General features: G+C 39.1%; 1 long non-coding RNA gene across 1 annotated transcript in view; it reads left to right on the top strand.

Moving 5' to 3' along the window:
- LOC131562714 (uncharacterized) overlaps positions 1-21,678 on the top strand; it is a 28,404-nt gene extending 6,726 nt beyond the window's left edge. Inside the window, exons 2-4 of the long non-coding RNA XR_009275174.1 lie at positions 17,777-17,841; positions 18,516-18,660; positions 21,506-21,678. This is a non-coding gene — a long non-coding RNA (uncharacterized LOC131562714). The remainder of the gene's footprint in view (positions 1-17,776; positions 17,842-18,515; positions 18,661-21,505) is intronic.
- Positions 21,679-22,990: the final 1,312 nt, after the last annotated feature.

The raw sequence follows: 22,990 nt of genomic DNA, 5'->3' as shown, positions 1-22,990 counted from the left end.
AAATGAACAGCGATTGTTGAATCATTAAGTGATTTTTAGAGATATTAAATTTCAGGACAGATATGTTTTAATGAAAAGATCATGGGACTTTGAAACTATTTAAATCTTTGTCCCATGAGTGCAGCGTACATGTGTGTCATGATTACTGCTGGAGAAGTGCTTGTCTCCGATAAGCATGAGTTTTCTGGAATCCATGGCAAGAAAAGACAAGACAGCCTTCCCCAGTTTTAGTATATCACAGCAATGCCCAGCCCAGCAAATGTTCATGCTGCAAGGATTTGGGATGTACTTTTCCTTGAATGTCACTGTACTCTGCTGTATTCAGGCTTTAGAGCATTTCCAGGTATGTTTCTGGTGAATGGAGGCTCCCATCCAGCTGAAACTGATCCATTGGAAGGTTCCAAATTTTGCATAGCTAGTTACAATGCAAAACTGCCCTTAGAGACAAGTTTTGCATAATTTGTACATTTGAACATTCCTGAAATTATGGAATTCACCACCAAACCTCCAGTTTGGAAAATGTCAAGGGTTTGATGGCTCACTCATCTCCAGGAAGCAGGAGTTAGCTGCCTATAATTCTTTGTAGAGTCTTCAGGCAGCAGAAAACTGCCTGCATCCCTCTCAATTGTGAGCCTGGGGAATTAAGATGAGTTAAGATGTGTTTCCAGCAAGTTTTTCCTTTGAAATCCCATTATGGCCATTAAGAAGGTTGGGATTTAATCATTAAACAGAGTATTGTCATTATGGTGTTTCTGAAGCACAGCAGTGTGTGCTTGTCAAGCATTCGTGATCCATCCCTGTGATGAAGAATTTTGGGGACAATGATTAATGATGTGTTAGGATCAAATTGGACAGAAAGATTAAGTGCTTATAAAATAACTAAACAGTGACAAAAGAAAGTGTCTGACTGTTGATTAAAGGTATTTGCAAGTTCAGGGGAGCATGAAAGAGAATTAGTTTTTTAAAATAAAGACATTTTACTGTGTGTTGGGAAGAAGTCTGTAAAAATGGAATCAGCCTTCTATTAATCTTTATGCAGAGAGAAATATTTTTCTCTTAGTGTATATTCTTAGTGTGTCAGAAGAAATGCTGTAGTTTTTTAGGGAAGCTTTTATCCTTCCTCATTTTCATCTAAAATAAGTAGTTTAATCTTTGTGTATCTAGGATATAAAACTTTGTCTTTCTGCCTTTTGAGGTGGAAACAGTGACAGATCAGATTTAGCAGCAATGTATTATGATGATGTTTATCACACTACCATAATTTTCCATAAGTGAGAGGAATATCATGGGCTTTGGTATATTTAAAAAAAACCAGATCTGTGCAGAGATGCCCATGCACAGAGAAATGGAGCAATTCTGCTGTGAGTTCTGTGAAGTTTTGTGATATGAGTCAAAGTCATACAGTGACTGAGTGACTGATAGTTCAACAAAATCTTGAAACTTAACAGGAAGAGCAGATGAAAATTGGTCACTCTGGAACAATTGTTGGTAAATTAAACATTTGAGGGTTTGAATTTTTCCTCTCATTCAAGGCAAAATATTTATTATTGACAAAAATGGAAATATCCCTTCATTATCTGCATTACTACTATCCCAGTAGAAGGCTTATGTGTCTTTTGGGCCTCTCTGCAAATTGGTGTGTGAGCAGTTAAAACTCAAAGCAGCAACTGGCAAAATCTGATTCATCTGCTTTAGTTTTTTCCTGTTTACAATTTTGCAAGGCAGCCAGAGAGTTTCATGCAGCACTGCATATAACTGCAGAGCTCCCTCCCTGATTGCTTGTTACATTTTCCCAAGGGTGATGGAAATCAGCAAGGGAGGGACAGGGCTCACTGCTTGTTCCAAGAGGTGGAATCAGTGTGTACTTGGTGAAAAGCAGGGATGGGAACACAATGAGCTCTCCTCTGTCAAACTGGAACTCAAGAAAAGCAAAGAGCAGCTTTAAAAAAGGATAGAGGTGGTTTCTTTTATTTCTTAGTGAGGAGGTGTCCAGATAAAAACATATGTTTCCTGACTTCCCTACCATCTGTTCTAACCTTTATGTGTACTTCTTGTGTCTGTAGGGAATAGAAGTGCTAACTTCCAATCTAGGTGCCTAGCAGCTCTGCATATGGTGTCAAACTGACACCTTTCAACCTGAAACCTGGTTAGAGGAAATGAGGAGCCTTGGTGACAAATGTTACACCCTATTATAAGGGAAATGCTTTTGTTTTCATGGCTGGGAAGTTTTCCAGGCCTTCACCATGAGCTTTTGGCAGGGTAGATAATGAATAATTATTTACTGATTTTCTTCAGTGTACCACTGAAGAAAAAATATGGTTTTGGAGATTTGAAGAAGGTGCACTTCAGTGTAATTGTTGGGACATCAGAGTCTGTGGTACAAAAGAGATCCTGAAAGATCTGAAACCAGGAACTAAATTTCCTGGATTAGCAAAACTGACATATCTGTGAAAGTTCTTTTAGGCCAGAACATGATAGCATTTTGCATTGTCTTCAAGTTATGTTTAGGTTCAGTGGCTGCTGATAAACCCTGAAAAGCTGATGCTTTGGAAACTAGAGGATTGCAGGAGGAAATAGGTCAATTATGAGGTACTAAAATCTAGCTGAGATGTTAAAGTGTTTACATCATTTTAAATGGTCCAAAGTCTGATCTAGTTCTGGTATTTCAAAGGTAGAACACAATTTTTTCCAGCTGACTTGGTGCATTGAGACATACAGCAGGCCTTGAAGATGTGTTTGGCTTTTTTGGAAGATAGGAAATTTCTGTATTAATGATGAAGGATTGATTGCTTTGCATGGAGCATCAGACATAATGGGTAGCAAGTCCAACCTGACTTTGTCTCTACCTCCTTCAATGATCAGATTAATTGATTCCCTTAAAAATATGAGGAAGCCTGGGCACAGTTTATCAATAATTCTTACAAAATGAAGTTCTCTTTTTCATTACTCAGAGAAATTTTGACATTTGCCTTTATTTTCATAGCTGTGCTGCTTGAATACTAAACATATACATTCAAAATCATTTTTATGTACTTTATAGAAATAATTCATTGGTAAATGAAATGATGACTATATCCATCTTCCATGACAACAGAGTCATTTGCAGCTGCTCAAAATGAGAATTGACACTAAAAGCCAAGGATGATTTAAGGGAAATGACAAAACACTCCTGCAATAGTAAAGTACTGTGTATTTAAGATGTGGCAAAGCTAGATAAGCACTTGGCTGCACAATTTTGATTTAACATGAGGAATTTAAAGGCATTTTTACAAAGTCAGTACCTGAGAGAAGTTATTTTGTATCTTGAATTCAACCAGCCCTCATTTTTGTACTTGTTATAAATACCCATGCTTTGTATGAGTATCAAATATCCATAATCCATACAGAAATTTATGAACTCAAAAGAACAGATGAGTCTGAAAAGGGAGCTTGAGCCCAGGAATGTCTGTCCTGCGCCTGCAACAGTAGCCACAATAGTGGGAAGGGAGGAGTCAGACCTGGAGGTTTCAGACTGGGTAATCTCCAAGTTCTCAGTTGGTGGATTCCTCTCTTCAGTGTGCTTGGCTTCTAGAAAACACCTTCTTGGTACTGCTGAAAAATGGGCAATAAAACACATCCTTATGTTCTGTAGGCAAGTAATGAATTTGGATTGCTTTCCTTTGTATTTTTGTGGATGTTTACTTTTGCAGCTGGCCATCTGTTTATCAGGTGAATTCAGGGGTTTCTTTGGGCTCCTCACACTTAAGTTCTCTTACTGGGTACTGAATCTTGTGTTCTTTTATCAGATTGGCTACATCATTTCCTCTGAGGTGTGCTCAGGCTTCAAGTGGCAGTCCAGTGCCTCTGACAGAGAAGAATAGGAGGAGAGAAAAGCTGCCTTTGCAATCTTTGTGTACTAAAAGCAGCACAGTTGTTTTGGGTTGCTTGGATACCATATACATAGAAAATGCAGTTGTACCTGAGCAGCTCAGCTATCTTTGCTTGTTGTAACTTGGCAGTCCCTAAAGGATTCAACTATTTTTTGTAGAAGTGTAAATTCAGGGTAACTCCTCTGAAGATGGGGGTGTTAGCTGCTAAGACAATCAAGACAAAGATGCCCTGCTGCATTCACAGGTCCTCTCTCTCCTTTTGGAGCTTCTCCATCTGCTGTAACCTATTTCTGTCTGTAGTCTCACAGCCTGACTTTATCTCAGAGCAAGGTACTTTGCAGTTTTGAATTTGGTCCTGGTTTTTCATTTCTTCTCAAGTTTGTAACTTGTTCATGTACTGCTTACAGAGACAACTCTGACCTTGAGAAAAGAGAGAGAGGAGGGGCAGCAGGATAAGGAATCAAGGAATCAAAGAGCTTTAGATGATAGGAATCAGAGCAAACTCTTCAACCTAATCACTACAGCAAGAGATTTGAGGTTGGGGTCCCAAGGAAAGCTGAAGAAAGGTTTGGTTTCTCAGGAGGATGCTTTGTAGCTCACAAGATATTGAAGTTATGGTTAAAATCCAGTCTTTGAGTTGGAAAATAGCAAAGTCAAGTGAATATTCACATTGTATTTCCCTGCAGTTTAGAGTGAGACTGCCTAACCTACAGCCTGTGGCCAAAGTTGGCCACCAGCCCAGTTAATCTTGTGGAACACTTGCCACCCTTTTTCCCACAGGTTTTTAGATGTGAACATGAATTTGTTCCAGGACATGATTCCTGCTGCCTTCTTTTTTGAGTCTTTCTAGACCCTTTCTTATTCCTTTACTCCAAGAACTGCTGGAATGATATGACCACTCATCCACAGTTTGTGGAGACTTCTCCAGGCTTGGGCCCTGGGAAGAGTGCATTTCTGAAGTATACCTTTACTTTTTCTTGCATTATTTTTGATGTAGGTGATAGCATTTTGACAAGTTACCTGTACTATTTAAATTGCTGTTTGTTATGTAAAGATTATGACCACCCATGGCATTTGTTTGAATTCCATTTTATTTCTGCTTACCATATTTATGCCAGCCTACTTAAATGTTGTTTTCCTGTTGGAATGCTGCATCCTTGAAGCCAAATAATTAGATGGGCTGATGATCTCTGACATACAGTTTTAGTTTTGCATTTGTAGCTTGCTTTTGGGATGCAAAACTTCATTCCAGGTCGGTCAACAGATGGAAACATAAGTGCTGTCAGTGAAAACTCCTGCATGTATGTGGGAGATGGTGGGCATGAGTTGTGAGGGTCTGCAGCCCTTTGTGGCTAGGGCTTTGAAAAATGTTGAGCTGCTATTGTCTGTTTCATTTTACCTTTGCAAAAACAGCTGGTGTTTCTTTCTTCCCACATTTCTATTCTTTTCCCTTCAAAATTAAACACTAATATTTTATTAAATGAAATCTAATTACTCTGGCTGAATGCATACCCTTTCTTTTATTGAAAAGAAGAAAAACTATGAAAGAAAAGTAATTATGTGAGTAATGTAATTATGTGCCTTGTGAGTGGTGCTGCTTCTTTCAAAGCCTTGGTGCTCTTCCTATTGTATTTTTTTTCTCTAATTCTTCTTTCTGTCTGAGCTGGACTTGAGTCAAGACTGAAAAGGGAAAGATCTGAGCAGACTCTGGGGCTGGGTTCTCAAGGTGCACAATAACCAGCAGGGCTCAAATCTTCCTGCAGTCCCAAAAAGAAAGCCTAAAGATCTCACGTGCTCTCGATGAAGCTGTGCTGCAAAGCAGATGCTCTGGCCCATCTGCTGTGTTTTTCTAGTGGCACAGCCCATTTGGCACAGGCCACCTTGCACCATGTGAAAGGCTCTCTCCTGTCCAGCCTGCAGAGAGCCAGCTGCAGGGCAGGGAGGGGATCATCGATCTTGTGCCATGTGCTGCTGCCTGTGCTCCGTGTGAGGGGAGGTGGGTCAGCCCCTGTCCTCACAGGAGATTTGCTAAGGGCCAAACGTTGATTCTTCATTCTACCTTCTGCTTTCTCCATTAGCTGACACCTGGCACTTGCTATCTCAGGCTCTTTGTACCAGGTGCAAGCTCCAGCAGTGCCAGGCGGGTTCTGTGCATGGCTCCTGTCTTGTTTGATTTGTAGAAGGAATGCCTGAAGGAAAGCAGGCTTCTCCTAACCTAATGTGTGCCCACATCTGTTCTGAGGAGTGCTTGTTGACAATTGCGACAGCATTTATTACTTTTTATTCCATCTTGATGTATAATATTATCAAATCCTGGCTTTCACCGCTCAAATTCCTTCTCAGATTGGTAGAATGGGACCACTGGTTTCAGTGAGGCATTTCCCAGCAGAAAGATGTGGGTAGTGGGGTACCCTGGTGTAGGACCTTCAGTTTGAGAGAAATCTGGACATGAGTTTCAGTATACAAGTTTATTATATACTTTTATTTTTAAACTAGACTTTTTGGCATAAAAATGGATGTGGCATATATAGGATTCCCTGCTGCATTTTTCAGTAGCATTAAGACAATGTAGGAAGACATCATCTTAAGGTGGGTAGGAATACTGTTCAGCAAGGGATTATTCATATTTGATACTGGCACCAAGGTACCAGAGTCAGGATTTTTAACTGTCTTAAAAAGTGTTCGCATTCTGACAGGGATGTGATACTGCACTGGAAGGCTCTATCATTGAAACTGGTGAATCGTCTCACTGGTTTTTAAGAGGATTCAGATGAGATCCTGTCTTGTTCAAGTGCAATACCTTAACACAGGAGAACGAGAAATCACTGTCCAGTCCATTGCTTTGTGCCTTAGAATTGAGAATGGATGAAGAAAAATGTCTAAGCTTGCAGTGCATGATGACTTGTGCTATACAGCTACATTATATATTTTGTCTGTTATATAATGTGGTGTAACTAGGGAAGTCAAGTATATACATGAGAAAATATTTTTTCTAATAACTTTTTTGTTTTGTTTTTTTAAATTTCTTGTTTGTCTTCATTAGAAATAACAATATGCAGTTACATTATTTTTATTATTAAGGACTTTTAAAAGGAAACATAGAAATGGTGATTTTAGTTTTATTTTACCTCACATTATTTTTAGAAACAAAATAATCTTTAACCAAACTTTTCCTTGAGTTGGTAAGTTGTCACTTCAGCTAAAGCAAAGAAGTCAGGTAGTAAAAGGAATAGAAGTGGATTACTTTGGGAATTTTTCCCCTGAAAGTACCATTAAAAAAAATTACATACTCAAAATCTTTCTAAGAATCATTAAATATTTAAAGTTAGTTCATTAGGAGTAAAAAAAAATAAATTAGGTCTTTAAATCCTTTTATCTCCTCAGATGTGAAGTTGAGTGTTTAATCATGCAAACCCTTGGATGTCTGTTGCTGATGCACCTGTCAGCTTTCTTTAGCAATGCAAAAAACACAGTAAATAAGGCTAATTTTTCTTTTTAGGTTCTAGGGGAAAAAAAGCTAAAATAGAAGAGAGGAATAGAGGAAAGGAGGGGAGGGCCAGCTCCACAAGGAATGTGACATCTTGTAAAATAGAAGGCTTGAAAGTGTCAGGAAGTGCTAACCCACCAGTATGGATTGTGCTCAGGGTGGGCAAATGGGGTCAAACACTGGCTGCTATTTTGACATGAAAGCCCTAAAGGGTCCAAGGCTCTGCTGTAGGAAATCTGCAAATTTTAGAGGACTGCTGCTGTGTAATCCTTACAAATGCACAGCTCCCATGGCTGCAGCGAGTCCCCCACACCTGCAGTCACACCCTGCACTGCTGCAGTGGTGCAGGAACCCCCTGTGTGGCTTCAGTGGTGCAGGAATCCCCTCCCCGTGCCTGGGTGTGCCTTCCATCCCCTCCCTTGCTCTGAGTTTGAGGCTGGCAGCTCTTGGCAGGACCTGCTGTGTGCTGTGCTGCACCAGCCTGCTGATTAGCTCACTTACTCCACAGTGTCACAGTGGATAGTTTTCCAATTAAGAACTGACTGTTAAACAGTAAGTTAAATTGCTGCTCTGACCTTGCTGTGAAAAGCCACAGGGGTAGTCCTGACACAGCTTTGTGTGTCAGGATTTGTTTCTTCACAGTGAAAGGTATCAACACAAGTCTGTCAGAAGGGTGGAAACCAGGACCCAGTTATACAGAATCCCTTTGCCCTTTCTCCTGAAAGAATCTTAGTTTGTTCCCAATGTGCTGGGGAGAGTAAAAAGCAAATTTAAAAGACAAGTGGAACAATTCCTTCCCTAGATACTGGTTTTCTCCTTGTCTCCTCTCTAGCAGAGACAGCTGAACAGGCTGTGTATCTGCTTTCAAGCCTTCCCAGAAGTACAGCTATGTATTTTATTCAGCCTTCTCTATTTCCCCACATGAGAGTGGGGGTTTTTTGTTTTGTTTAATTTCCCATGCTAGTTTTTTCATCAGAAATACCTCTTCTATTTTTGGATAAGGTTTTTAAAACCTATAGCTATATGATATGTAAAATATAGTAAAATCATACTGACAGCTAAGAAAAAAATTATACTAGAGGGTTTGCTAGGTACTGAGGATAAAATCACAGTGGAGTGAGCCTTCATTGAAAGCTGACATAAAAGGGAGGCAAGCTCAGGAACTGCAATAAGAGAACAGAATATTCAATGCAGAAGATTTTCATTTGGAATTTTTTCAAAGTTCAAATGTTTCAGTTAGGGGAGATTTCTGTCTGTGTATGTTCCTGCAGCAGGGTCATAGGGCAGTGGCTAGAAAGACACTCACTGTTGGTAGAGAAATTTATTTAATCATTCTTCCAGCCAGACAACCTGACTTCTGTAGAGATTTCCAGGAATCCTGAGTACAATTGCCTTTCTTTTTCAGTGGATGACACTTTCAAGCAGGTCCTTGGAGCAGTCATTTCACAATGACTCCTAACACACACCCCCAGTTTTCCTGAAGCAGAAGTATACAGCCATGTGTGTTTATTGATATGTGCAGTACAGGATGGGAGAAGGGCAATAAACAACAGCAAAAAAAGGAAGAAAACAGACCTAAAACTGCTTTGACTACACAAACTGCAGGAGAAAAGCTGGCATATGAAAACATTTCCCCATTACTGCTTGCTGAAGTAAACAGAGCAGTGGTGACAGAAACAGTATAGATTTGTGTTCTTCCCTCATTATCTGCTCCTATTTGTGACAAGAACATTCTCAAACTGCATAGTAGGCAAAACCCCTGTTGTGTGCCAGGCACTTGGAGCTGCTAATGAATGCTGATATAGGAGAAGTGCTCCAGTAATTTTTTCATGTAAATGGGATCGACAGTAGGTCAGAGACAAACATGAAAAGGAAGGCAGACATTTAAAGAGAATAATTTAGTGAGATAATTTGTATAATATTTTATTCCTTTCATAGACTAAAAGAAAAGCCTCTGAAGATTATAAATGAGAGAGGGGACTGCAACAGCCTGTCTGGGAAAGCTACAAGGCTCTGTATAAGAAGGTGACATTTGAATCACTTAGATAACCATCACATGAGATAGCCAGGCTTTCAGCTGAGTTTCAGTGGTCAAGAGCAATGCTTTGTCTGCGCCTTTCATTCCACTGCCCTCCAAGCTAATATGTAAAAGAGAGGAAAATAAGGTTTGGGGCATGTCACTCTCACTCAAGTTTGCCACAGGAAAGTGAATTGTGTACTATGAGCCCTGTCTTAAGTCAATAACTACTTAGATCCTCATCTAGTACAGATTACTTAACCTCAGGGAGGTCATCATAACATCACTGAGAGTGGGCAGTGTTGTCCTGGCTAATGTTCACTGATGAGTAGAACAGGTTTGTTCTACTCAAACCTCTGGTTTGTCATTCACTAGAGATTTCTGAGATCACCTTCTGCACTGCAGCTTTGTTCCCCAGTGTGCAGCTGCTGCAGGTTCTTGCTCTAAATCAACCCAAAGGGTTGATCCCAGTACCAAAGGAAGGATGTAGTTGGGTAAATCAGTTTTAAAGTCAAGTTTTTCTTCCTCTCTAAAATTATTTATGCTGAAAAAAAAAACCCCAAAAAGTGGTTGTTTTCTTCTAGGAATTTGCTTTTTCAGCCCAATAGAGAAAGAAATATAATCGCAATATTATTTTAACATTTTGCAATGTTTTGTGCTGGTATGTGTAATTGTAGCTTTTTTTCTAAGCGAAACCTGGGTGCTTTAAGCATTGAACAAAGTAGCTAATAGTGTTTAATACTTCAAAATACACAAGTCTCCTTGAAAAAGGGGAAGGTGACTAGTTCTCTGATTGTGTCTCTACAAAATTCAAAGTTATTCTGATTAGATTTTTTTAATGATCAGAATAATTGCCTTTAGCTGCCTTATACTTAATGTCTATGTTCTGCATCAGTATGCAGGTGAACTAAGTGCATAACTCCCTGATGCTTTGAAATGATTGCAGCCCTTAATGTTTAAGAGCCTGTTTCTGAGAGATACTGAGTGCCTTGGCTTTTGTTGAAGTGTGTGTTCAAAGAGCTTGGGGATTCTCAAGGAACTGCCTTGGAATCTCACTGAACCAGAACCTGAAAACATTCAGAGTAAGCCACAGAAGAAAGCAGTCAGGACATGACCTGCATGAGCCCTGCAGGGGCCAGTTTGTTACAGATGCTATGAAATAAGTGCCTGGACAGAAAGCAGAAATCAAATCAATCAGTGAATGTTTGATTTCAAATTCTAATGCCACTGAGGAACACAGCACTCCCCCCAGGAGACTGTTCTTTCTTCCTTTGTTCACAAACTTCCTCTCTCACTAAATGTTCCCTGATACCAGTTCCCTTTTTATCCTCGTCCTGCCTCAGTTTCTATGGAGAGAGCCCTGAGGGACAGCTCAGTCCCCTGGGCTACCGAGACTTGACTGCAAACCCTTGTTTGGCCTGGTTACACTGATGCTTTAACCCGTTTGCCAACATCCCAGATGAAGGGCTGAGATCCCAAGGCTGTTCCAGCTATCCAGTTCATGTTTGTTGAGTTTCCTAGTGGATAAAAATGAGCCTTTGCTGAGTATGGAGCTAAATCTCAGTGTCCCATCTTGAGCAGCATCTGGAGCTGCTCTTTCTCTGGGCTGGTGTTTATTTGTGTAAAGTAGTAGAGTCCTGCCAGAAGACAGAATAAAGCATACAAGAGTAGTTAATAGGATGAGTGGATAATTACTGTGATATGCAAAACAGTCTAGTTTTGGTCTAGTTTTCCAGTCAGACTCAGCCAGAGCAATGTGGGTTAATTAGAAATTGTATGATGCTCAATGCTTAGATGTATTGGTGCTCCTGGATTTAATATCCTATGAGGGCTTAGGAGCTATTTCCCCTAAAAATTTTATTAAAATCAATACCTTCATGAAATGCTTTCATTTCAACTCATCAGCTTTTTCTCATGGGAAAAAGTGCTTTGTCAGACCATTGACCATTAGTTCTGCTCATCAAGCTGAATTTGTAAGGCTTGTTCAGGGTTTGGAGCTTAATGAAGGTGATGGCTGGGTTGCTTAGGTTTTCACAGGACCAGCAGATTTTTTTTTTCTTGTAGTGATGGTTCTGATGTTGAAATGGTCAGGGCACTGTAATAAATCAGTGCTTTCTTTTCATTTTGTGCAACTCATGATTTCTTTCTCCTTATCCAAATAAAAACCCTAGGTGTTTTAATGGGTTCTCTCATGACCATTTAAAGTGACATTCACAATGAGGTGTGTAGGCCATTCTCTTCTCTTCTCTGTATCAGTAAAACCCCTTTGTTATGCTGCTATAAATGTGTGCAGGCTGAATAGCTGCCTTGACCACACAGTTAAAGGCTGTGTCCTAGTGTCTGCTGCATCTCCAAATGAATTGAAAGTTGGGAGAACATTTCTGGTAAAAATTCCATATATATATATATTTGCTATTTGTGTTGGGTTCACTTTTGGCTATATCTGAAGCCAGGACTTTTACCCAGAGAAACTGAGGCAGTTTTACATTCTGATATTTTGGGGATACCATGTCAGCCAATTCTCAGGAGCAAGATCCAGGAACTCAGCTGTGGGATGGACATGGATTGAGAAGCTAAAAACAAACTCTCAATGCTTTTGGAGACCTAACTACAGCAGACTGTCCTTTAGCATGAGCAGAATTACCAAGCTATGTATTTTTTACAGTTCCTCAGAGCACATGCAGGAGAAGACCTAAAATCGGCTGTCTTTATTACAGTATCACCTACTGAACATCTTAAAAGACCCTGTAAAACCAACATGTCCCAGGTTATAAAAGGGCACAGCTTTAGTGACATCAAGCGATTTCTAGTGATTTATGAGAGCTGCAATGTGGTGTTCCTTTAAAAAAAAAGTTGGAAAAAATTACTCTATGTCAGATAGCAGCTGATGCTGTCCTCTAATGAATTACACAGTGTGCAAGACAGATGAAACACTTTATATTGTTGAAATTACAATTGTTGGTATTGAGTGGGGTATGGTGCTAACAGAAGCCTAAATTTATGGGATCTTTTACTAATCTTGGAGTATGGATTCATGCAAAAGAAGAACAAAACCAACCACAAACCCACAAACATCTTTATGTATTTACAGTTATCAAAAGAAGCTTTTCCAAAGAGCATTAAAGGTCTTGAACAGAAATCTAAAATTGTTTTTCCTGAAATGAGGGGTTTTGTGTTGGTGGGTTTTTTCATAAAAAAGCTGAAGAAGCATGCACAGAGTGAATAAGCAACTTCTCATAAATAACTGAGTTATATCTGTTAATAATGAATGAGAGCTGAAACTAGGTTGTATCTGTGTTATGCAGATGGGATGTTTTAGCCATTTTGATTAAAAGTCAAAACGTGTGAATTACAAATATATGCAGAGACAATCTCACAAAGGATATTAAAAATCCTTGTGAATGTTTCTGGCATAAGAAAACTTTTTAAAAACCCTGCTTTGTCCCTGAGTTATAATGACTGTTGAACTTTAAAGTAATGGATATCTGGGTGAATGATCTGGCATCGCATTCAGAGAAAGTGAATAGGAGAATAAGAGGTGAATAGGAGAGGATGATTATTTACTATTTCTCACAAAATTGAAGACAAAGTAATGAACAATGATGAGACTCAGTATCAGATTTAACTGCTCAAGGAAAGTGCTTCTCATGTACACCAGGTAATGAAATCTTGGAGCTTGCTAGTAGAGACAAGATATAATGAGTTTAAAAGAACAAAAAATTAGCAGTCGGTAGCCTTCAGTCATGATGGTGAAGAACAGAAATCTCCTTTCCAGTGGAGGCAAAAACTCCTGAAGGAGGAAAAGAGCACGCTGGGATTGTACTGGGTTCTTATGCTCTATTTGTAGTCTACACCCAGCAGCTCTTGGAGGTAGGATGTTGAATTTGAAGAAGCTTCAGTCTAATAATCCATAAGCACTTGCTTAAAGTATCCCAGGGACCTGGATATGAGAGAATTTTTTTCAGTCTATGTTTAAGGATGATCCTGTATTTGTCTGTGCAATGCATGTGAAGATGGAACATTCTTATGAACAGGTGCAGAGCCTATAGGAAAGGAACAAGGTATTTCAGAGCTTGCACCTCATGCAGTCCCTGAGGGCACCTGGGCTGTGTCTCAGCTTTGTGATGGGAGCAGAGCAAGTGGTGGTTCTTCTGTACACTTGTTTTTTCTGCCACAGAAATCCCATGTGCATAGGCAGAGTTGGTGGTGGTGCTCTGATAGTTTCCAAATATTCAGAGGACAAGAATGCCCTCTCAGTGGGGTGAGACAGCCTGGCCACATGTCCAGGAGCCAGGACTTTAAAACTCTGAAGTGCTTCTCCTTAATGTTGTTTTAATCTTGCTATACAGCAGTGGCAGCTTGGCACAGGGGAAGGACAAAGACTGGCTCTGTTTGTGACTGCTGCTCCCTTGCTGAATGAATTTGAGTAACTCAGCTTGGCACTTCCCATTTTTTCCCTTGCTTTTCCTGCTCTGGCGATTCAGGGTAGGCAAGATTTGTCAATTCCCTGTCTAGAAGACACAAGCTTGCATTAAGAAGGCTCTTTTCTTTTTAACTTTTAACACAGTTCACTAGCTTGGGCATGGTACAATGGCCAGTGTGCTGAGTGACCTATGTTCAATAATTTCCATCTGAGAAACACCACCTGGTGTACACTTACAGGAGAGACTCTTTAGGACAGGGTCACTTTTTCCTCTACATTTTTGTGCAGTAACTCATGGCTGAATCCTACATGCACTACTATTTATGTGCAATAAATAATAAAAATTGAGAATAATTGATATTTCTAAAGGAAATGCAATGTCTCATCTTACTATCCAGTTTTTTTTATTCCCAGCCCAGTCAGCAGCTGTACTACAATACACTAACTTCATCATGTTCTTTCTACTGGGCTTTGTGAAAGCTTTACTAAATTTCCTTTCCAAGAATTAGACTAATTGCAAATGTAGAGCTCTCTGTGGAATTGTAATGCATTTAATCTAAGCTAATGCAAAAGATAGCAATGCTGTAGATGCTATTTTTAGGCACATGGCCTGAAGTTCTATAAATTTTTAGAGATGTTATCAAACAGCAGTGGAATTCTACAAGTAACACTAGTGGGTATGTTCATTTCCCAGCATATTTCTAGGACTCAGTCTGACAACTGCTCAAAGTATCTGGCTTCAGCAGCCATTTAATTTTATTCCTGTACCACCCTGGCTCTTCCTGGTTTTGAGGATTGTTTCAGGGATTTCAGTCTCTCTGTAGTATCTTTTCTACTTCACAAACAATGGGGAATTTATGATTCTACCTGTTTTACTAATGGACAATACTTCACTGAGATGTTTACATAATGACCTGGAGCCCAAAGCAGAGCCCACTACTCGCTGTTTTTACTAACCTTGTGATCAGGTAGAGGATCCCCATCTTTCCTGGCCCTGATTTCAAGCCACAGTTTAGGGTTACACATGTCCCTGGTCTGTAGCAGAACACAGTAACATCACATTTTTTCTTGCTGGTTTTGGGGAGCACAACAATGGACCTCCCTACAAGTGACTGTGAGTGAATTTTAGATTCCAGTAGTGGCTCATAGATTAGGGAAACAACCACATTGCAGTGATGGAGGTTCTTTTGTAACTAATTTCTGTGCTTTGTCAGTCTTTTAAGAGCCAGAAGTAGTTCTGGCTTTAAAAATCCTAAACCTTGAAGATTTGGGGGAATTTGTTGTTTAAACTGAACCCGGGTGCAAAACTGAATATGGAAATGAAAGCCCTTGATCTGCACAGCCTTGATGTTTTAATATGACGCTACAAATTTTTATTTTCAGCTGTTTCTTGATTTGCTGTTTCCTAGGAGTAGCAGATATTGCAGCATTTTCTACGGATTAGAAAGCAAAACTACTGTGGTGTTTTTTAAGAGGAATGTCTTTACTGCACTCTTTACTGATCTGAGGGGTTCAGCCTGCAACCAGCATGACTTTTTAACTCTCGTCTTGTTTGGATGAAGGTAGTGTTCAAATTGTGCCTGTGCTTTAAAGCACCAAGACCATGTTCTTATCAATGCTATGCAAACCAAGACCCAAGGCAGTTGTGGCTTACAGAGTGTGGTACCTTTGCTGATAGAAATGGGTAGGAAAATGAGCATTACCTTTCTCCAGGACATTCTTGATTTTGTCTTTTATGTTTATAGATATGTTATGACAGACCATTAAGGATTTGAAAAAAAAAAATGAGTGTAGTTGTTCCTGTTCAGCTGTCACTGAAAACAATAAGGACTATTGTTTATTGTTGCTTATTTTAATATTTTTATCTCAGTATCTTCTAATATAGTAACTTTTCTTGTCTGAAAGCTGAATCTGTAATCATCTTTGCTAATGAAATATGACAAAATTTGAAGAGTTTATATTTTCAAAATTTTTAGCTCATGTAGAATCTCCTTTGAGGAGCTGTGGCATACACCACCAGGGTATACATGGTTTATGCACCTCTCAAACTTTTCCTGGCTTCCAAAGGCTAGGAAATAACTTCTGTGATGTAAGATATTATGTTGTGCCATGCTGTCAGTGACTATGCATAGCTGCTGCCCACTGTCATTGCCAGCACAGTGAATTGGGTCCATGGTGGATGATTTTGTTATTAGTGCACAAATGTGCACACCCACATTTATTCAGCTGCTTTTCACATGCCCATGGATGTATACACAGAGAGAAAACATGGTGTTTGTCATCATGAAGTGTTTTTTAACACATGACAAACAAGTGAGGTTATTGTTGCTATGAATCTGCAGAATCAATCTGTACTATTACTGTTTATTGCTATAAAGTAACATTAACTATGTTTTTGTTATCAATCTTCTTGTGATTTTTTTCGAGTGCTTCCATTGTGTGTTTTAAGAGATAATAATGTCATCTTCACACCATACTAAACTTTTCCAGAGTATTTCTTCAGAAAAAGCTGTTATTGAAAGAATTTTATGGTGTTAATTTCTTTTCTGCCTCAAAGAAATCTGACACTTAAGATGACAATCAAGAACTTCAAACTGTAATGCATGAGTCATGTTCAAATCCTGTTAGTTCCCCTAATATAACTGATTTACTGATTTGAAGTTTCTCACATTTTCCATTTCATTATATGAGATGCCAGAAAGTTTTGTTGTGGAAAAGCCAATAACTTCAGGCTACACTCAGTGAAAAATATATTCTCCCCTGTTTCATAATCCCATAGATCTGAATTAATCCCAGCTTTGGGAAATGAAATTGGGGAGGGGGTCTACTTTGATAACTTTGAATAGTAACAATTAGTAAGTCTTGTAGAAGTTCTTTTGCAGTGATAAGGATTTGGTTAAAGCCACTTTGGTAAGAATAAACACATAAAATTGGGATATGATTACAGAATACCTCTTCAAATATCTTAATCCTCCCTTTTTCCATGACAAAGACCACAATGTCCAGCTCTTGTGTCACCATAACAAAACTTCTGTATTCTAACATATCATCTAAAGTGGTAGTGCTGTAAAGCTATAAAAGAAGTTCTTGCTCCATGTCCCAGTTCACTGACATATCACCTGTCCTATTAGAGGTCAGGATTTTCAGGCGGGCCACACAATCAAAACAAAGCAGAAGAAGAAGCATTTTCAAAAATGCTTGTGTAGCTTGTTTGCTGCAGGTTTGAGAGTGGGAATGAGCAGATGGAAGCAGAGAAATGCCCGAGGTGGCTTTTCAGCTGGATATTGACAAATTGGGACCACATCCCCATATCATTGTGATGGTCACCAAGTGAGCCGAGGCTGGTGCTGTTAATGCTCATGGTACCTTCAAAGTCATGCCAAATACCTTTGTTGTGTTTTGAGTCTGATTTGACAAATATTTGAGCCTTTGCCTCTGGATCTGTTTCTGTATTTCTGAGCAAAATGCAGCTGCATTACTGATGTCAGTGGATTTAACCTCAGTTGATTAATTTACTGGATGGTAATAAAAATTCCTGCCATATAAGGTAACTGTAACGTTACTTAAGCTAGATATGTCAACATATGGTGACAATTGAAAGAAAAAAAGCCAAAGGAGCGGTGTGTAAATGCAACACACAAAACATGAAAATGCTAGTATTTTTAGTCATAATTAGGTTAAAGTGAAAGGAAATGCCCTTCATCCTCTTGGGCTTCAATATATTTGAACATAGAGGATTTTATGTTGCTGGAGTATGCTCTGTCTTCTATAAGCATTTTTGCACCACTCCATCATTTGGATGATGAACATGTGTGCTTGTGACTTCATTCTGTGCTGTATTGCTTGCTGGTAGAAAATGTCAGATTGATTAATGGTGCTTTTTAACAAAAAGAAATATTTCAGCTATTCTGACTATCTTCTTTAAATGACTGCATAACATATTTTGCCCCGTTATCCAACTCTTTTTTTTTTTTTAATAGGCAGAGAATGCCTTTTAGAAATACTTAAAGATCTCGAGAGATGGGAAGCAACAGTGCATCCTTGGGTAAGAACTCCATAAGTTTAGCCTATCTCACTGTCTTTGAAATGGCTTTTCATTTTATTGGCTTTACCTTTGTTAGATCAAATGACAAACATAGCAGAATTTTGCTGGGTTTTTGGTTTTAAAACATTTTCAATAAAAACAGTTTGAATTTCAAAAATTTCCAAATGGAAAGTAAGAAAAGCTAAAAGTTGAAGCCTCTTCTTCAATGGATGTTTGTTTAACCCAATGGAGAATTACTACAATTCCCAAATTTCCCATAATTTGTTTTCATTTCTTGTTTCACTTATATGGCAATATTCACAGTAGCTGTTAGATATCCAGTAATTCAGTGAAAATGAGATTTTCATGTGTCACTGGTGACAACTGATTTGTGCTTAGGACCATAAAAATATCTTTTATGAGGGGATAGATGGATTCAGACATATGGCATTGGTAAAAAATCACAGCCAGGGTTGCCAGAGATTTTTGTTTGCCTGTTTTTTGGGGTTTTTTTGGATTTTTTTTTGTTTGTTTGTTCCACAGAAAAAGTTGCTTTCCTCAAACAAGGGATGTGGAACCATATGAAATGTGTAAATACCTAATTCTCTGTATTTTGTGTTTCTGTTTTGTATCATTGGTTCTGTCTAGAGTAATTCCTAAGCAATCTTTGCTGGTTCCCTTCTTTTATTTGCTAGGTTTGTGCATTGTGTTGCATATCCTGATCCCACTGAAGATTTTTCCATTTATTTAATGCAGTTTTCATGGGAAGACCCAAAGAAGTCTGTTGTGATTATTAGTGCAAAGTATATGCATGGCCAGAATCAGGGAATCCAAGTCATGGTAAGTGACCAGGAGCAAGCAATCATTCCTTTCCGGTCAATACAACTCCTGCAGTTGTATTGTTTGCGCAAGCTCTGAACTGGGGCACTTGAGGGTCTGAACATAACTGTGGTTAAGTTCCTTGATGGTAAAAGAGATCACCTCTAAAAGCTAGGATCAGTTCTGCCGTGTTTGTGTTATCAAACAAGTATTTCAGGAAGGAAAAAAAGCTTTGGCTGCTTTGAAAAGTCACAAAGCAAAAAATGTCAAAACAGCGTGGCTGAAGTGCACTTTAATGAATGTGAATAATACAAAACTTATTTCTGTAGACAGGCTTTTCAGCTGAATAGTCTCTTCAGTCTACTGTGTTTCATTTTGTTAGCTTATCACTGACATTTTAACCAATCCTTCCCAGGGTCCATCTGGTGGTCCATCTGTCCTCAGCATCTACAGTTCACTGTGTGACAAGTGACGTATACACTATTAAAGAGTAACAATTAGCTACAACATTAAGGATAAAGGTTACACAAATTGCTTACTTCTGTTAACAAACAGTGTCACACTAAGGCATGAAGAATTTAGCAAGTCAGACACTAAAAGTGCACTTTATATCACAGAGCAAAACATATTTAGGTCAAATTATTTGCTGTGATTTTTTTTTCTACCCCTCGGGTCTTCTGAATAACAGATGTTGGCTGTACAGTGTTTTGATTATGCAGAACCTTTTTAATGCAGTAATGTTCACTATAAAGGTCAGATTTACATGCAAAGCAAAATAGTCAAATTATTCATCAACCAAACATTTGTCATTCACCATGCATTACTTCAGGCTAATCACCTTGAAGCAGAGAAATTATTGGACCCTTCTCTTTAAAAAAGCATAGCAAATTTCCAGTACAGCTGCAGTGTGAGCTTAACTCTTGTTCTACCTGCTCTGGTTCAAAATATTCTCTCCCCTGATACAGGGAGGTTGTGAGTGGAGTGTGTTAAATTACCTGAGACCAAAAGAGGAAAGAGTTAACATGAACTGGGTTCATTTGACTCCTGAATCTTTCTGCAGAGTATGACTGTATACCTATGCACAGAGAGGAAGTCTGTGGTATTCCAGGTATCAGCCAAGTGATGGAGATATCGCCCAGGCTTCCAGCAAAAGGGAGTGCTAGAAGAATGGTGACATAAGATTAAAAAAGAAAACTGGTGAAAGTGGCAGGGCAACCTTTTAACACAGCAGTGACCTTGCATTGGCATGGTTCACTAGTTCAGCAAGTCTCTTCCAGTCATTCCAAGTCAAAAAGTGGCATCCATCCAAATTCCTTGCATACTAATGTTGCATTCTGCTAGGTGCAGCTTTCCCACCTGTTGTCTCCCTTTCAAAAACCTTGAATGCTTAATGAGTACTTCTGACCTGGTAAAATATGACTGGACTTTGCAAATATAGCCACACTGTAACAGATCTTGGGAAGCAGGTTGAGAGAGCAAATCAAATCCCTACTCTTGTAGAGTTTGAGGTGTTTTTATCGTATTTGTAAGATTTTTTTTTAATCATTAATAATTCAGGACCCCACAATGAATTGGAAAAGAGAAGTAGTCTTGAAATTTGGAATTTTATTTTCTCTCCTTAGTCATTAATACTGGGCCCTTTCTTTCCTGGAGACACAAAGGCTCAGCTACTACCCCCTTTGCTTCTTTCTTCCCCTCTCCTGTAGCTCACCTCATCACCATCTTTGTTAAACTTCATCTAGGTGCATGAGCTGATGGCAGGTAGAAAGAGTGCATGGAGCTACTTAAATATAAGTACTCACTTCTCTGTTCTTAAAATTGTTTCCTGATAGGAAAGAAGGGTGCATCCCACCCTAAATCCTAGGCAGAAAATATTAACCTGAGCTTTCAAAGATTGAATTGCTGATGCAGTTATTAAGAAGAAATTTATTTAAAGCCCCTAGTCTTTTCTGATTTATCCTATACTCTGTAAGAGGGACTGTGTGCCCTGCCAAATGCATGAAGAGTTGCAGACACTAACTCATGTTTGTCAGTGGATCTGTGTATTACCAGTGTTTTGCCCTTTTAGGGCTTGGCAAACTACCTTGGAATATGTGGCTATTGCTTCACCCAGACTGTTGTGGTGAATTAATGTGCTCTGGGGGAGGCACTGATATGACCATATGGAGTACATACAAGATTTCAGGGGTGTGTTGAGAATACATGGTCATACATATTAGGGGAAGGACTGTGAAGGACAGAATTTAGGAAGAATGTGGAGGAGAATTATGGTTAAGACCTTTAGTCCATGTCAGAGTCGTACCAGCCCTGCTGTGTTGGACCCTCAACTTGGTGACTGCTCACCTGCAGACCAGAGCTCTGGGCAGGAGTCAAGAAATGAAAGAATTCCTTGGCTCTGACAAGGGGTGGATGGTCAGTTTGAAGGGTAGAAATTAGCTGTGGGATAAGCTATAATTTTGTGTGGGGAATGACAAGGTTTTTATTGATAATAGGGGAAAGTGGATGAGCAGAAGGGTGAAAAAAAATTCCTAGTGATGCAAAGTTAATCAAATGTAGGGATTGAGGGAACCTTAAAGAATGCTAATGGCTCTACCAGGGTGATAATGATTGAAAATCAGCACTGATAGACACAAAACTACATTAATTATTGACAAATTTCACAGTGTTTTCATGGTGGAAGCTTACCAAAACCTCTTTTTATGCTGCAAAATGTCTGACAATAGCAATGCATGTTGTTCATGGGGTACAAGTGATAAGGAACATGTGCTCCATAGTAAATGCTGTTATGACTTTTGCCAACTGACAGCTGTCCCAGTAGAGAACTTGATTATGTTCAAATTTTTCAATTCTCTTTCCTGTCCTACAGTATTGGAGGAAAGTAAAATTGACATTCTCCTTCAGAGATGGCCTCACCTGGTGCGTAAAATGATCTTAGATGCTTTCTGCATCTTAAAATGTGTAAGCACTCTTGAATTCTTCAGGAAGAAAGACCTTCCACAAAGACAAGGTAAACGAGTGATATAGTCCTCCAGATTGTGGCAAAACATCATAATTTTGTTTAATATTCTCAATAGCAATACTATCATAATTATAATATAGTTATTTTAAATACCATGTTGAAATATTGAAAGAACAGGTGTAGTTTTTAGGATTTACCAAGGCCACATATTTCTGTCCAAAAAATGTAAAGTTGACTGCCAGTTCCGCAAAACTATTAAAAGCTTCATACTTTTAAGGATGTAGTGAATTACATGGCTGTACAAGTACTGGAGAAATTCTTATTTATTTTGTTTTTACAGTCAATAGTTGACATAGCATTTGTTTTCCCTTTGTTGATTTTTTTTTTTAACAACCTAATGCAGAGTGCCTAAATGTTGCACTTAATTTATTTTTCTGCTTGAGTGGTGAATGCCAATTTGTCTGGAGGCAACAATTTTGCTTACTATCAGCTAGTATTCCTCTCTCAGCAACAAAGAATATTTTTGAAAGGAAATATGTAGTAACATTAAGAAAAAATTACCACCCTTAGAAAGGAAGTTTTAGACTATAACTTGAAAGTGTCAAAATTGCTGTAATAACTTCTGTATCTATTTGAGAAAATGATGATTGGATCTTAAATTTATGAATGAGATTTTGTTGTTCTTTCAGAACAGAGAGGACATCCTCTAGCATTGTTTTCAGTCTTCAGTACTAAAAGGAAAAGAAATTAATACTTCCTGAGGGTGCTGTTGGTGAGGAATGTAGCTTAAGTGTGGAATGGCCACGTTGGCTGTGCTGGTCAGCCCAATGAACCTGGTGTGGTTCAGCCAGCACAAGAAGCGAGTGCCACTGTGACTGCACATCAGCCCTCTCTATTGCCACACCAAATCCACATCAAGTCTGCTTGCCTGGGTCTGGGCTGGGAATTCAGGTGCTGTGGGGTTGTGAAACAGCACTGCATGGTCTGAGGGAAGGGCTGGAGCAGCTTCAGCTGCCCCTCCTCAGCCCCACTGCTTCAGGTAGTGCTGGACTGTAAAAATATGTTCAGAATTTGCATCAAATTCCCATAAGTCTAAGTTACCCCAGCCTGCTTCAAAACTAACCATTTCAGAGCTGTCAGGCTTTTGTTCCACTTTATGAATGCCCTTGATAAGAAGGTTAGACTGTATGATTGGGTTTTGTTTTTTCTTTGTTGCCTGTGAAGGTGCCCAACTGATAATCTTAGAGAATAAAATCCCCTTTTCAGTCACAAAGCAGATAACTGCCTGTGAAATGACAGTGCAGGTCTCAGTTCTGACCTGTAAGGAGATGAAGGAATATGAAAGACTGTACAATTTTCAGTTCATACTTATTCAGACCTGACTGGCATCCA

Source organism: Ammospiza caudacuta, chromosome 11 (genome assembly GCF_027887145.1).
Source record: "Ammospiza caudacuta isolate bAmmCau1 chromosome 11, bAmmCau1.pri, whole genome shotgun sequence".
NCBI classification, from domain to species: Eukaryota; Metazoa; Chordata; class Aves; order Passeriformes; family Passerellidae; genus Ammospiza; species Ammospiza caudacuta.
The sequence above is the reverse complement of the archived record's forward strand: the minus strand, read 5'-3'. Positions and strand labels throughout refer to the sequence as shown.